This window comes from Centruroides vittatus, unplaced genomic scaffold (assembly GCF_030686945.1).
Source record: "Centruroides vittatus isolate TY-2023 unplaced genomic scaffold, ASM3068694v2 contig_1012, whole genome shotgun sequence".
In the NCBI taxonomy this organism is placed as follows: domain Eukaryota; kingdom Metazoa; phylum Arthropoda; class Arachnida; order Scorpiones; family Buthidae; genus Centruroides; species Centruroides vittatus.
In genome coordinates, this window is record NW_027120659.1 from 293,475 (window position 1) to 308,049 (window position 14,575).

Consider the following 14,575-nt stretch of genomic DNA (forward strand, 5'->3'; position numbering starts at 1 on the left):
CCTAATATCGTAAGCGGTATTTTAGAACAGATTAAATTTCTATAATTCTATAGATCATAATTTACAAAATTACAGTTTTAAAATAACATGTATATGTTATGCTAAGTAAATAAACATTATGGTTGCGTTTTATATAAAACACAATTATTATTAAATGAGGAATCTGTAAATATTTCGTTCGTAATTAATGCATTTACTTCAGTAAATGAATTTATGAGTTAAACTAGATATAACGTAATTTTATTTAAAGGAGCTGAATATTTAATATGCTGTATAATGCTAGATTTTTTTTTCTTGTTTATCATTTACATCATCTGCGAGTTGTCATACTCGAAGCACAGTGTTAACAGAGAGGTTGCGGCCGACGTTTCAACGCGAAAACGTGTACGTCAGACGTTCAGCGCTGCCTTCCTGTAAGCCTAGAAGTTTGACAATGGCTTTTGGAACGTCAGTGGAATCATGCTCAACGTTCCTAACGCCATTGTCAAACTTCTAGGCTTACAGGAAGGCGGCGCTGAACGTCCGACGTACACGTTTTCGCGTTGAAAACGTCGGCCGCAACCTCGCTAGTAAGAAACAGATAAGACGACAAGTGTATACTATTACCTGTACAAACTCCTGCCATCACCTTACCCACACGCCAAGCTTTCTGGAATCAATTTTTGGCTAGGTGTCGAAGGGTTGTAGGCCAGAGATGGGCAACCCGCGGCCCTCGGGCCGAATGCGGCCCGCGTGGCATAAAGTATTAATAAATGAATCAATTTCCCAGCTTAATGAGATATTCGACAAAAATTCAAACGTTATTTTCTACAACTTATATTTGTGAAAAGTTTTTTCGCAATGAATTTAGTAAAAATTAAAACAAGAAACCGGCTAACAGACACATCAACCCTAATTTAAAACTAGCGGTGACTGATATTTAACCAAATATTTCCGATATATTACGTTTAAATCAGGGGTGTACAGTACTATAGATTACTCCCTATGGAATTTCAGGACTTTGATTATATATTTGAACTCAGGGGACCGAGTCGAGTTCAACGGTACCCTATTTTTGGACCGGAGACGAAAAATAAAAAAGTTATCACACTTTTTTCCGGCGCGATGATAGGGAGTCGCGTCGCTCTCCGCTAAGTCGGCCTCGCTATCGCGATCGGGAGTCGCGTGCTTGCCGTTAAAATTGCCTTTAGTAGACGTTTCCCCCCTTTTTTTACTTTGTTCAAGAACTACCGTGAATCGATCACTAGTTTAGCACATGGCGGCGTGTGATGGCTCCCGTACGAGAGGTCAGTCGGGAGCACGAACAGTGGGAACAGCCGCCATGTTTGCGATCGCGCGATGATCGGAAGTCGCGTCGCTCTCTCCGCTCTCGTATCGCGTGTTTACCCTCCGGAAGATGACCTTAGTCCGACGTCACGGTTTGCAGACTTTACCGCAAGATGGCAATACTAACAACTACGGTGCCGTCTGCATGAGAGCATTAAAAAAGTATGGTAACTTAAAAAGTGTGATAACTTTTTTATTTTTCGTCTCCGGTCAAAAAATAGGGTACCGTTGAACTCGACTCGGTCCCCTGAGTTCAAATATATAATCAAAGTCCTGAAATTCCATAGGGAGTAATCTATAGTACACCCTAAATCGGTGCCAGAAGCTATACAGTCAAACCTGTTTTTATGCGGGGGATAGGGACCGCATTAAAAAAAACGCATTAAAAAAAATCTCACGAAACTTCACGAATGGCTGTAAATAATAGTTTTCGCAACACAATTAAAAAAATAATTTTTTTATGCGGTCAACAGGGACCGCATAAAAAAAGTCTCACATAGAAAATAACTCAAAACCGTACGAAATAGAATTTATTGACAACAGATGTCAGCACTCGACTGCATCGTCTGGTCTATCGTCTGTTTTACATATTTTTGTCCAGGTGGTGTTTTGTTGACTTAAAAAGTAAATTATTTCATTTTTCGCATATTCATGCAATAATATTACTATAATAAGTGCATTTATGCTATAATAAGTTTATTTAGCTATAATAAGTCAACGTGAGACATGACGAATCGCACGAGACTAGTCGCCAACTATACCGCACAAATTAAAAATTCGCATTAAAAAAATCGCACAAATAAAAATCGCACATAAAAAGAGCGCATAAAAACAGGTTTGACTGTATACATAATTTATGCTAATTTATAATTATATATGAATAAAGAATTGTGATTTACCGACAGTTCCCCTCTTTTCTCTTGTGTGCGGTCCGCGTCAGTTCAAAAGTTTTGAAATGCGGCCCTTACGTAGAAAAAGGTTGCCCATCCCTGTTGTAGGCCATGCATGACGGATGAAAAGCACTTTTGACTTTATTCAATTGAGGAAATAAATCACATGGTGCTAAATGCAGTAAATATGGCAGGACCTCACCTCCAACTGTAATACTGGCCATGCAACGTTGACAGCACATGGAATCTAGCGTTGTTATGATGGAGAAATCATTTCACATTATCAAGATCTGGACGCTTTTCACGAGTTGTATGGAAAAATTTCATTCTGAGAATCTCAATACTAGTATATGTAGCACTTACTTAGTATTTGCGCGTTTTGAAGAGACACGTGGCGCGACAGGGCGCTTTCTTCAAAACAATCTTCAATGACATACTACAGCACAGTATTAATAAAAGAAATTTGATGCGAGAGAAAAACGTGAAAACGATTCCGCGAATCAAATGATCAGCTCTTGTATTACTACTGAAACTAATGTTCGTAAATTTATATAATCAAGACTATTTTGTACTTAGCTTGAATTTAGAAATTCTGTCTATCTCGTTATTTCGAAAGCTCGAGAAACAGAACTTCTATATTTATAAATACACTAGCTGTTACCCGCGGCTTCGCTAGCGATTTTGCAAACAAACCCTATTTACGTTCAATATTTCAACAACGATAGTAATTGTTATTTAACACCTACCGCTTAAAATGATGAGAATTGCTGAGAATAAAACAAACTGTTTTTAATTTAATAAATTTTCTGGAACGTTTACAATCGTTCTATAATCGAACCAATATGCAAAAAGAAATTCGAATTTAAAACGGTTCGAACATTTGGTTAAAAAATCGAAATACATAAAAAAATATTTATAACAATGTCTGAAATGTTATCAATTTAATACCCCCTAAGTACTCAATGAAGACTAAACGTAATTAAAAACAAAAAAATCGCATCTAAAATAGTACAGTAGAAGCCGTTCTTCAGGTTAAGACTTAATGCTCTCCTCACACTAACAGTAAGAAGGGAATTTCGAAAAATCCTTTCTTTCATGACGTACCCTAACTGTGTACTAAATTTCACCTCTAGGTTCTGGAACTTTCTAGAAAAAACTGGAACAATCTCATTGAAGCGTCACACATTTTCGAAGTCAATCACTTTCAACCCCCATATCTCCCACACCTTTATAACTATCCAGACGCAACCAGCATAGTGCACGATGGGAGACTTGGGGCTACTACCACACACAAACACCATTCGTGTGCGATGTGTAGTTTTGCCTTGTAGTGGATGGAATCGCCCAGGCGAGCGATTCCCGCTGTTTGTAAGATAACGGAAACTTTCGTAATTCAAAATCATAGCCGTTACGGAAGAACCGTTAGAGAAGATCCGTTGGGCAATCCGTTGTAATCGACGATTGGCTGTCGGAGAATGGCCGTTGGCCGGACTTTATGAAGACATCGAAGCTGATTGACGGAGAATTTGAACGCCAGCTACTATATAAGAAGCAGTTTTCGGCGGGAAAAGGTGATCTATCTATCTCTCTTTGGGACCTTGCTGAAACCTGGTGTAAGTGGACTCCCGTTGGACTATCACGAACTTTTCCTGACTCAGAGGGGTTGCGAGTACTAAGTCTGTTAGCGGAGGTCGTAAGGTGTCCTTCCAACGAACTTGTACGGAACATAGTCGGTTGTAACTTAGATTAGTGTATTGTGGATACAAAATAACGTTTACAACTAGGTATGTTCGTCTCGTCAATATAAACGTTGTGTTTTGTCAATCCGACTGGTGTTATTTAGAACATTACTTGGCTGCAGAGTGAAATATAGGCACAAACACGTCCATTTATATATATGTATATACACACAGACAATCAAGCCCGAATTATTCCAATCAATCATCAAATAATAAGACAGGATTAACTAACAGATATGCAATTACGAAGTCTTCTTGTATAAAAATTCATCAATTGTATTTAATTTTTAAATTAAATTTTTCTTCCAAAATAATAGGGGAGACCGGGGCAACTTCGGCATGTTAAGAATAAGTTCAATTTTGTGTAATAAATACTGCTGTAAACTGAAATAAAAGCGTTGTTTATTGTCTACCAGAATGTAACCTTACTATAGAACTGGTTAAAATCAGTTTGGAAATAAAAATAATTATAGTAATAACAACTTTATAAAGAGATAGCGATTGCCGAAGTTGCCCCCATACCAGGGGCAACTTCGGCAACAGTAATGGAGCAAGACAGGGAGGTATATAAATTTGTGTTAACAATGTATACGTTGGAATTCACTATTAAAACAAAGAAATACTCTTCCAAAGACGTATTTAATATTATAATAACGAAATACAAGATCAAAGGCATATTTAAGTAAAGAAAATGTAAAAAAAAATTAATTACGAAAAAAATGAAACATATAATAAATGAAAACATTATAATGCAAGTTAAAAGCAATATAAAGTAAAATGAATTAGTGAACTCAAATAAACAGTAGAAATGAAATATGCTTAACAGCAAAATCGGCAGCGTTGCCTATCTTAAACAATTTGCTTAACAGCAAATTGTTTAAGATAGGCAACGCTGCCGAAGATGCCCCAATAGTGACGATTTAGAAACTTTAAGTGGAACCCTGAGAATAGGGTACTAAGCCACGATCTGGTCACGTAAATAAGTTAATGTTTTATCCTTCTAACAGGAAAAGCAACTTTCGTTATTATAGAATTATAACAAAACATGCCAATTCCATATAAATGGAAGCAAAATATTACATGAAATTAAATGAAAATGACAATTTACTTGTTAATTCAACTGCGCTTGTTGGAGAAAAATACAAACACCCCACTCAACAAGCCACCAATAAAACTCAACTGCCTAACCTCTAAAGAGAGTCTCCTTTTATTTTGTTTTTAAAAAAATGCGATTGACGAACTTGCCCCGGTCTTCCCTATATATTTACACATTCTTAATTATACATTTCATACATAAATTAACGAAAAGTTTGTTAGTCTAATTCTTAGCAATTTGCTGAGAATTAGATTAACCAAGCTTTAAAACTAAATTTTATATAATGTTTCACGTAAGTATTCTTAAAACGATAAAATGTGTAAATAGATGATATTATCAGAAACTGGAAAGAATATTTAAAAATTTGAGGTATACATCAATTATTCAGTATCAGTATCATATGAATGTAAGAAGCTTGAATTATCGAATTTCACGTATTTTCGAATTTATATTATTCAATTAGATTTTAGATTTTAATTTTGTAAATTCGTGTGTGTTGGTGGTTGTTGTTCGATTTTCTAAGCCTAAACATGAAAATATACACAATTAATATACTAGTCTTTGATAAATCATCAATTAAAAGTGTATTATGACAAAATTGTCTAAAAGTGAAAACTTCAGATTGAAATGGTTGACTTCTCTGTCGTGCTGTCTTAGTGTCCACAAGGCGGGAAAAATTAAAAAACAAAAAACTTTTCTGTTAAATCCTATGAAGAAAATTAAATAGAATAAAAAGAATGAAAACAATAAACTAGTATGGAGAAAATATCAGTTGTAGAGAAATTTATGAATGGTAGGAATTCAGATATGTCAAAATACTGTATAACGAAGACTACTCAGACATTACATATAGCGAACATCATAGACTACGTCAATATTCCATTCAGAGACATATATGTCTTTAAATATGAAATAATCGAGATATAAATGGTTTATCAAACAACTAAAATTATTTTTAATGACACCAGAAGTTTAAGGACTAATACGTTCAGAGAAGCAATGAAATTGCGGTGAAAGATTAAGATTTATCTTATTTTCTATTACTTTCAATTAATTAAAACAATGGAAATTAAGATAAACTGTTTATAGAATTTTCTGTTATTATATTACAAAATTTATATCAGGCATAGCATCTGACCGAAAACTAAAGGCATTTGTACGATGTCACAATGATTTTATTTTTTAAACTGCACAAAAATCATTTTTACTTTCTCGGCTGTTATATATAACAGAGGAAAAGTATAGCGATCGGTTAAAAAATGACCGCCCAGATTTTTAAAGTTTTGGATTCGGGACCTCAAAACGTCCACAAATGCAAGAAAAAAGTCAGGGGTAATTTTTGTATGGATGTTAATGTATGTAGGGCACGATTTTGTTCACCTTCTTTGAAGCTTAATAACTCCTGTGCTTTTTGTCGAAAATTTCTGGAATTTTGCAGGGAGGTTTGTGTATTAAGGGATTGGTGCTATTAAATTTTTGTGGTTAAAGGGTCGAGGGGTAGAAAGATAATGGGAATCGTGTGTATCTGCAGTAGGGTCGAACTTAATGACGATTTTACTCGTTATTAGCATTTACGATTTTTTGTTTATAAAAACTCATTCCTACCCTCAAAATGAAAGATTTTTGACATTTTATAGTAGTTAAAAATATATAAAATTTTTAATAAATTATAACAGATGGCGCCACCTAAATTTTAAATGTTGCCCGGAAAGTTGAGCAACTGGTTTTTTTAATGATGTAATTATTTATTTGCTTCATAATAATTAAACAGTGCGTCAAAGTTTTGACTTGTACACAAGAAAGCATTTAAAACAATTTAATTGATTCGGACGTGTGAGTAACTATTTTTTCCCCATCAATTAAAAAAGCAAGTTTATCAAATGGAGAATGTTACTGTCAAATTTATATGGTGTTAATACCCTAAAACCTATTGATCTAATACCGAAAACAGACTTAATTTTTGTTCATATTGTATTTCATTTATCTGCGTTATTTTGTTTTTAAAATGATCGGAATAGTTTTAAAAACATTTTTAAACTATTTTTCTCATTTTCGGATGAACAAAAAAAAAAAAAAAAAACAAACAATTTCAATTTAAGAAGTTCAGTAGGGTAAAATATATTTAACACAAATTTATGAAAATTCAGACATGACTGTTTAGAGTTATATCACAGGACAGAAGTAAATTAAAAGAAAATCATCAATATATTAGACATAAAGACCATTCATAATATATAATTAACTATTCATCTACAAAAAAAAAAAACAAACTATTTCAATTTAAGAAGTTCAGTAGGGTAAAATATATTTAACACAAATTTATGAAAATTCAGACATGACTGTTTAGAGTTATATCACAGGACAGAAGTAAATTAAAAGAAAATCATCAATATATTAGACATAAAGACCATTCATAATATATAATTAACTATTCATCTACAAAAAAAAAAAAACAAACTATTTCAATTTAAGAAGTTCAGTAGGGTAAAATATATTTAACACAAATTTATGAAAATTCAGACATGACTGTTTAGAGTTATATCACAGGACAGAAGTAAATTAAAAGAAAATCATCAATATATTAGACATAAAGACCATTCATAATATATAATTAACTATTCATCTACAAAAAAAAAAAACAAACTATTTCAATTTAAGAAGTTCAGTAGGGTAAAATATATTTAACACAAATTTATGAAAATTCAGACATGACTGTTTAGAGTTATATCACAGGACAGAAGTAAATTAAAAGAAAATCATCAATATATTAGACATAAAAACCATTCATAATATATAATTAACTATTCATCTACAAAAAAAAAAAACAAACTATTTCAATTTAAGAAGTTCAGTAGGGTAAAATATATTTAACACAAATTTATGAAAATTCAGACATGACTGTTTAGAGTTATATCACAGGACAGAAGTAAATTAAAAGAAAATCATCAATATATTAGACATAAAAACCATTCATAATATATAATTAACTATTCATCTACAAAAAAAAAAAACAAACTATTTCAATTTAAGAAGTTCAGTAGGGTAAAATATATTTAACACAAATTTATGAAAATTCAGACATGACTGTTTAGAGTTATATCACAGGACAGAAGTAAATTAAAAGAAAATCATCAATATATTAGACATAAAGACCATTCATAATATATAATTAACTATTCATCTACAAAAAAAAAAAACAAACTATTTCAATTTAAGAAGTTCAGTAGGGTAAAATATATTTAACACAAATTTATGAAAATTCAGACATGACTGTTTAGAGTTATATCACAGGACAGAAGTAAATTAAAAGAAAATCATCAATATATTAGACATAAAAACCATTCATAATATATAATTAACTATTCATCTACAAAAAAAAAAAACAAACTATTTCAATTTAAGAAGTTCAGTAGGGTAAAATATATTTAACACAAATTTATGAAAATTCAGACATGACTGTTTAGAGTTATATCACAGGACAGAAGTAAATTAAAAGAAAATCATCAATATATTAGACATAAAAACCATTCATAATATATAATTAACTATTCATCTACAAAAAAAAAAAAAACAAACTATTCGGTACTTACACAAGAAATTTGCGCCCATTACCCATAAGATCCACTAGTCTTCTAAATTTATTATAATAAACATTCTAGTACAAATAAGTAGTATTATCGTTCTTTAATCTCCGATTCTTCATGAAGGATTTTATATTTAGGAAATCGATAAAGTTATCGTTTCCCAACAGCAAAATCTGAATGTATTTTATCCCATCTTACTCTATACAACGGAATATCTCCTTGAACTAAATGGTTTCTGATACAGAGATGATTAATTCATACTATACAGAAATAATTTTCTGATATTTGTGTAACAAAAATAAAGTTTAAAACTTATCAAAGTGATATAAAACCTAATAAAGTTTATAAGGATCGTGATAATTTATTATTTTTTATGGATTCTCTGGTCCTCTTTCGGTTTACTTGTAAGATAATTTCTACCAGCTGCTTTCTTATCGGTGGCCTTGGCCTCAAATTCCATTTATCGAAGACGATAGATTCTAGATTAGTTATTTAATGGAAACAAATGTTGCTTAGATTCATGAGCGATATTTCTAACTGTGATTTATTATTATATTCTTATATAATATCGTTCAATAATAAACCAATATGGTTCAAAAAAACAAAAATTATATTACGTCCAATACTTTTGTTTTTACAAATTTTATATTATTATTTCTGCAATTGTCTTCAAAAATGATATATCCAGATTTTAAGAGGAAAGATCAATTGCGGGTTTTCCTTTAAGGATGCGGTATTTTATTTTGTACAATAGATGACTTGTCTTACTTCAATACCTCGTCTAGTTCTTTCCTCTTGTACCAATTAGTATTTATTGTTAAGAAATCAAAACAGAATATATTATGCAACATCCATATTTACAGCATATTGTAATCAAACATACTTTGAATATGATGATGAAAATCATACTAAGTTCTTTTCAAATATTATAATGAATTTTTAAGGTTAGGTTACAATAGTAACAAATACAAAAAATTGTGTTTATTTTTCTTTAATCTTTAAAACTCTCATTTAAAGAATATTAACAATACGTTCTAAGAGGGGATGAGAATTGCTATTGCAACAAATGTCAACGTCATATTAATGACAAAGCCAACACCACAAGGATATATTTTTAGTTATTTACTGAGAAGTTAACATTAAAGTTGACAAGGACTCGAGAATTCGAGTCCTTGTTCTATTGCCAAAATAACCCTTTGGAACAGTTTAATCCAGAAATAGCACCAGTCGATTGAATTTACTTCCTGGTGTGATATAATACGAAAGTAAGCTCGACTTTAATATAAACATTTAAAAGAATTATTTCTAAATCATCTCCACGTGAAATATTTAATTCATTCCACTGTCCTCGTAAACTCAACTTTCGAACGAACTTGGCAAAATAATTTCCAAATTTATTACTAAAAAATGAATAATTATATTATATACTATTTGATATTTTAATATCTGAAATTTAAGGTGAAAATTTCCTTAATGAAAGATTAAAATGAATGAATGTACGATCTTATTTTTGACACCAGAGCAAAACTAACAATGACCTTAATGAGTTTAATCGTGCTTATTAAGGGGAGGAACCTGATCCATAATTAAATAAGATATCATGTTTAAAGAGCAAGTTCGAGCTAATTATCGGATTTGGCAGTCTGAATAAAAGTATCCATAAAAAAAGAATTATGAAAGCCCGAGTTGAATTCGAATCATATTTCATCCGGCAGAATTTACAAGTAAATTTAATTAAAATATACTTTAAGTTAATTTTAACAGTTTTATGAATTATTTTTCAATACCATTTAACAAAATATTTTACAAAACTGAATTTATTGGGAATCTATTTCGTGAAAATAAAAATTTATATGAAATCGTCAACAAAATTTTATTAATTCACATATTAACTTAATTATGGACATTTTTAAAATTACTCTTGTTAATTATTTTCGTAGAGAAAAATGCGAATCTGTAAAGAAATATATAAAATTAAGGAAAAATATTAAAGTAACCGAAATTGCAGTCTAGTCGAATATTTGATATAAAGCAAAAAATATTCTCGAAAAATTCCTGCAAACATTTCTTGTAAATAAACAAAATCTTCACACCCGACGACGAAACTGTAATTTCTAGGTAATAAACATATTGTATATTGAATAAAAATCTAAATATCACTCACAAAACCAAAAATCCGGCTCATACATAAAAAAAAAAGTGAAAGGAAAACGAACATTTTCAATTACCTTGAGCAACCATTTTCATGTTAAAAGAACGGATTTGGAAACGGAAGAAGAAATGGAACTTGTTTTTTTTTTAAATCCACAAGCTGGATCCTTGCTTTTGTGAGTAATATTTAATGGAATTTCTACATAGAATATGCTTACCGTTGAAGCACTTTGTTTTTATAAACTCTCCAAACATCTCTGTATAGTGAATGTTAATATAAAAGTAAATAGGTTCATATAACATCATCTACAATAAGCAATTATTATTATACTGAAAATCTGTTAAGCACTTTCAGACAAACAAATAAAATATTGAAAATGGCTTCCGTTTACCTAATTAGAAATTTTTTAGAACATTAAATGCAACAAAATGGATTCTATTTCGAAGCCTTCCGGTTTTCTATAAAGCTTTCTTTCTCAAGATTCTAGCACCAAACACGAAGTTTCATTCTATGCTAAAATCTTGAAAACTTTTAACTAACTTCTATAATTCAAGCTTAAATTATTTAATAAATTCTGTTGAAGTGTATACAAAAACATTACACAATCTATTTATTGTAATAATTATCATTTTCTTCTTTTTAATAATCTTGAAATTTATTGCAGGTTTATTTATGAGAAATGTACAAACATTAAGCAAAATATTTCACATTTCAAATCAAAACAGTTGATTTAAAAACATGTTAACCTTGTCATTGTGGTGTCTACGTATTGAGATTAATTAAAAGTACTTAAAATAATGACGTTGAAAATTCAAATAATTACAAGAACACAATAATCACCTAAAAAATAGAAATATTAACAGAAATTTCTTAAAATTCAAATACATACGCAAACGAGTCGTAAATTACGTTTATAGCATAGAAATATTCAAAACTTAACTGAGTAGAAATTAGTTTTAACTGTTTATATGCAAGATAATTGCAGAGGAACATTTAGAGCTTCCATTACTAGCATTCATTGTAATTAAGTTCATTTATTCTAAATGAATAAATTAAGAGAAAGGCATCTATAGAAATTTTAGACAGATTATTAACGATTACCTTGAAGAAAAAATTTGCTGACAAACATTTTATTTTAACCTGTTTTTAATCATTTGTAGGCCTATATATTATACTGAACGTTATATTTAAAAGTTTAATATTTAATTCTAAATATATTGTTACAGAAATTATTAAAAATGTTATTTATAAAGTGATTTTATATGTTACTTTATATATAATTATTATTCACGTGTATATGGTAATTAGTCCCATAAGAGTGATTCAATAAAAAGTTAACAATAGTAGTTTTTCTAGCTACGACTTAAAAATAGAAAATATTGCATTCATTCATACGTTTCTAATAAGGCCATTTTTTAATAGTTTTATCGAATTTAAGGAAAAAGTACATTTTTATAATATAAAATATTGTTAAGAATCAACTGCTCATTGAATTTAAACAAAAATTGAATCAAATAACTTGGATAAATTATTATAATTTTCTTTACATTAAAAATTTTATTATGAAGCAAGGTATTTTTTTATTATTGGAGTAATAATTAAAAATTTTAAAGGATTTTTGAATTTTACTCAAGAAATATAAACATTTAACAATACTTTATTGTAATTAATGTTTTAATTATATTGTATATTTTATCATCATCTGCACACTTCGTTTCGTTATCATATAAAACCATCTGTGGAAAACGTTACTTTTAACAAGCTATAGTTCTGCACAAATTCATATAATTATAATAATCAATTAATTTATTAATTAATTTAATAAATAATTTTGATGATATATTAGAATATATTACTTATATACTGAAAATTGGGCCTAAATGGAAATATTAAAAAAAGTATTTGAAAACATATGTTTATAGAAAAATTGTTTATAGAAACCCTGATAATCTTGTAACAGAAGGAAATTTTGAAGGTTGCATTGTATCCCATTGTGTTATGAGGTTCAAGGAAGATAACCAGATTTAAATAAATTTTAAATAGAAAAAGAAAAGCTGGAAGTATACAATTATATAACAAGATTCTTGTAAGGAAATGCAAAAATAATTTTTGGATTGTGTGTGGTGTATATTTGTGTTTTAAATAAAAACAAAGTCTGGTCTGCTCAAGTTCAGTTTAACATAAAGCTGTAGTTTAAACAATAAGAAAATTATATAAATTAAAACTCAATTATGCATCGGAGACTCTTAAAAGATGACAAAATTAAAACCATTACTATTAATTATTGAAAAAAAAAAATCACTAGATTTTTAAAACTATCTCATTTAATATATTTATATACTATATAATAAATTTTATATATATTCGTTTCATGACGACATATAAAATTCATATAAGTAAAATAAAAATTTAATATCAGAAATTTTAATCTATTAATAAAATTTACCGAATTTTTTTAAATATATATTTTCGTATATAAATCGAGTAATCCGTTACAAATTTTACTTTTCCCACAGTGAATTTTACAATATAAAATTAATTCAATAATGAAGTTTTATAGAGAAATATATGTATATTAAAGCATTAAATTTTTATATCATTGTTTATTAAATAAGGTATTAAAAAAAAACATCATTCTTACGAAGTATCTCAACGTCTCTTCGATAACGTCAGGACTCAGATCAAGGTCCTCGTCGACTGGAAGAACAGGAGTCTGAATAAACCAGTCTTCGTTTTCGTAACCTACAAGTAAATACCAAACATTAATGCACAATTGTGCATTGCTTTAAACCTAGATTATTTTTTACACGGCACATCGAGAACAAGATTATCTACTGCGTACAGAGGATGTGGAGGAGCGTCAACCACCATTTTGTAGGTCATCGACACAAACCGGTCAATACTAAAAGCTAGGCAGGAGCTGTCGTCGGTCTAAGAAAGTAAAATGCATTGGAAATTCGTCATCAATTAATAATATTCGAGAAGACCGTTCTCTCGTGAACATTTTATCACCACCTGCTTCAGAAATCATCGTAAATTTTGAACGTAATCAATGATTGAAAGCTGCGTCATCGGAATTTTTCGACGTCCCAACGAATTTTTGCAAGAGAAACTATTTTAAGAATTAAATTATTAATAATCCGTAATAAAACGAGAGAACTGCATTGCGGGAGCGTATAAATAAAATATAAAATCATCTTAGGAATCACATTTTACATTTATTTCACTTAAAAAATACATGTAAGCTAGTATAATGTACACAAATGTCTTCTAGACAACTGCATAAAGATGCTATCTTCGACACAGCATGTATACACAATGGAACGGTAGAATTTTATAGTTATTATATCCATATGTAAGAATTCTTGGCACTAATCTTACCTCAGAATGGACGGATAAGGTTACTTAAACAAAAGGAAACTGTTTAAAAAAAATAATAGCGGAAAGGAGACAAAACATAGTCGCATCCAACAGGGAGAAAGCTTATAACAGTTGCCTACATCCCGCTTTGCCAGGAAGGAGAGAGATTTGCTTTACGTCATAAATCGATAGGCTGCGTCTCGACGATACAAAGCTGAACTATTTATTTACTGTAACACAAACGAAAATAAAAACACAAATATCTGGACGAAATACGTGCCTTCCTCTCTAACAAGGTTTATGTCACATTCCTTTATCGTCCTTACTGGTTTTAGTTTATTGTTTTAATAAAACACATTATCGAACTGAATTCCATATTAAATCAACGTAAACAATGATGCAACCTTCACTATTTTTTTCCTAATTAT

The 14,575-nt window shown here is 30.0% G+C and overlaps 1 protein-coding gene across 1 annotated transcript in view; it reads right to left on the minus strand.

Moving 5' to 3' along the window:
- The window catches only part of LOC136985245 (trafficking kinesin-binding protein 1-like), a 68,902-nt gene extending 54,549 nt beyond the window's left edge, over positions 1-14,353 (minus strand). The window contains exons 1-2 of the mRNA XM_067282649.1: positions 14,169-14,353; positions 13,427-13,529 (exon numbers count right to left, since the gene is read on the minus strand). The gene's annotated coding sequence lies outside the window, so the exon portion shown is untranslated. The remainder of the gene's footprint in view (positions 1-13,426; positions 13,530-14,168) is intronic.
- Between the last annotated feature and the right edge of the window lie 222 nt (positions 14,354-14,575).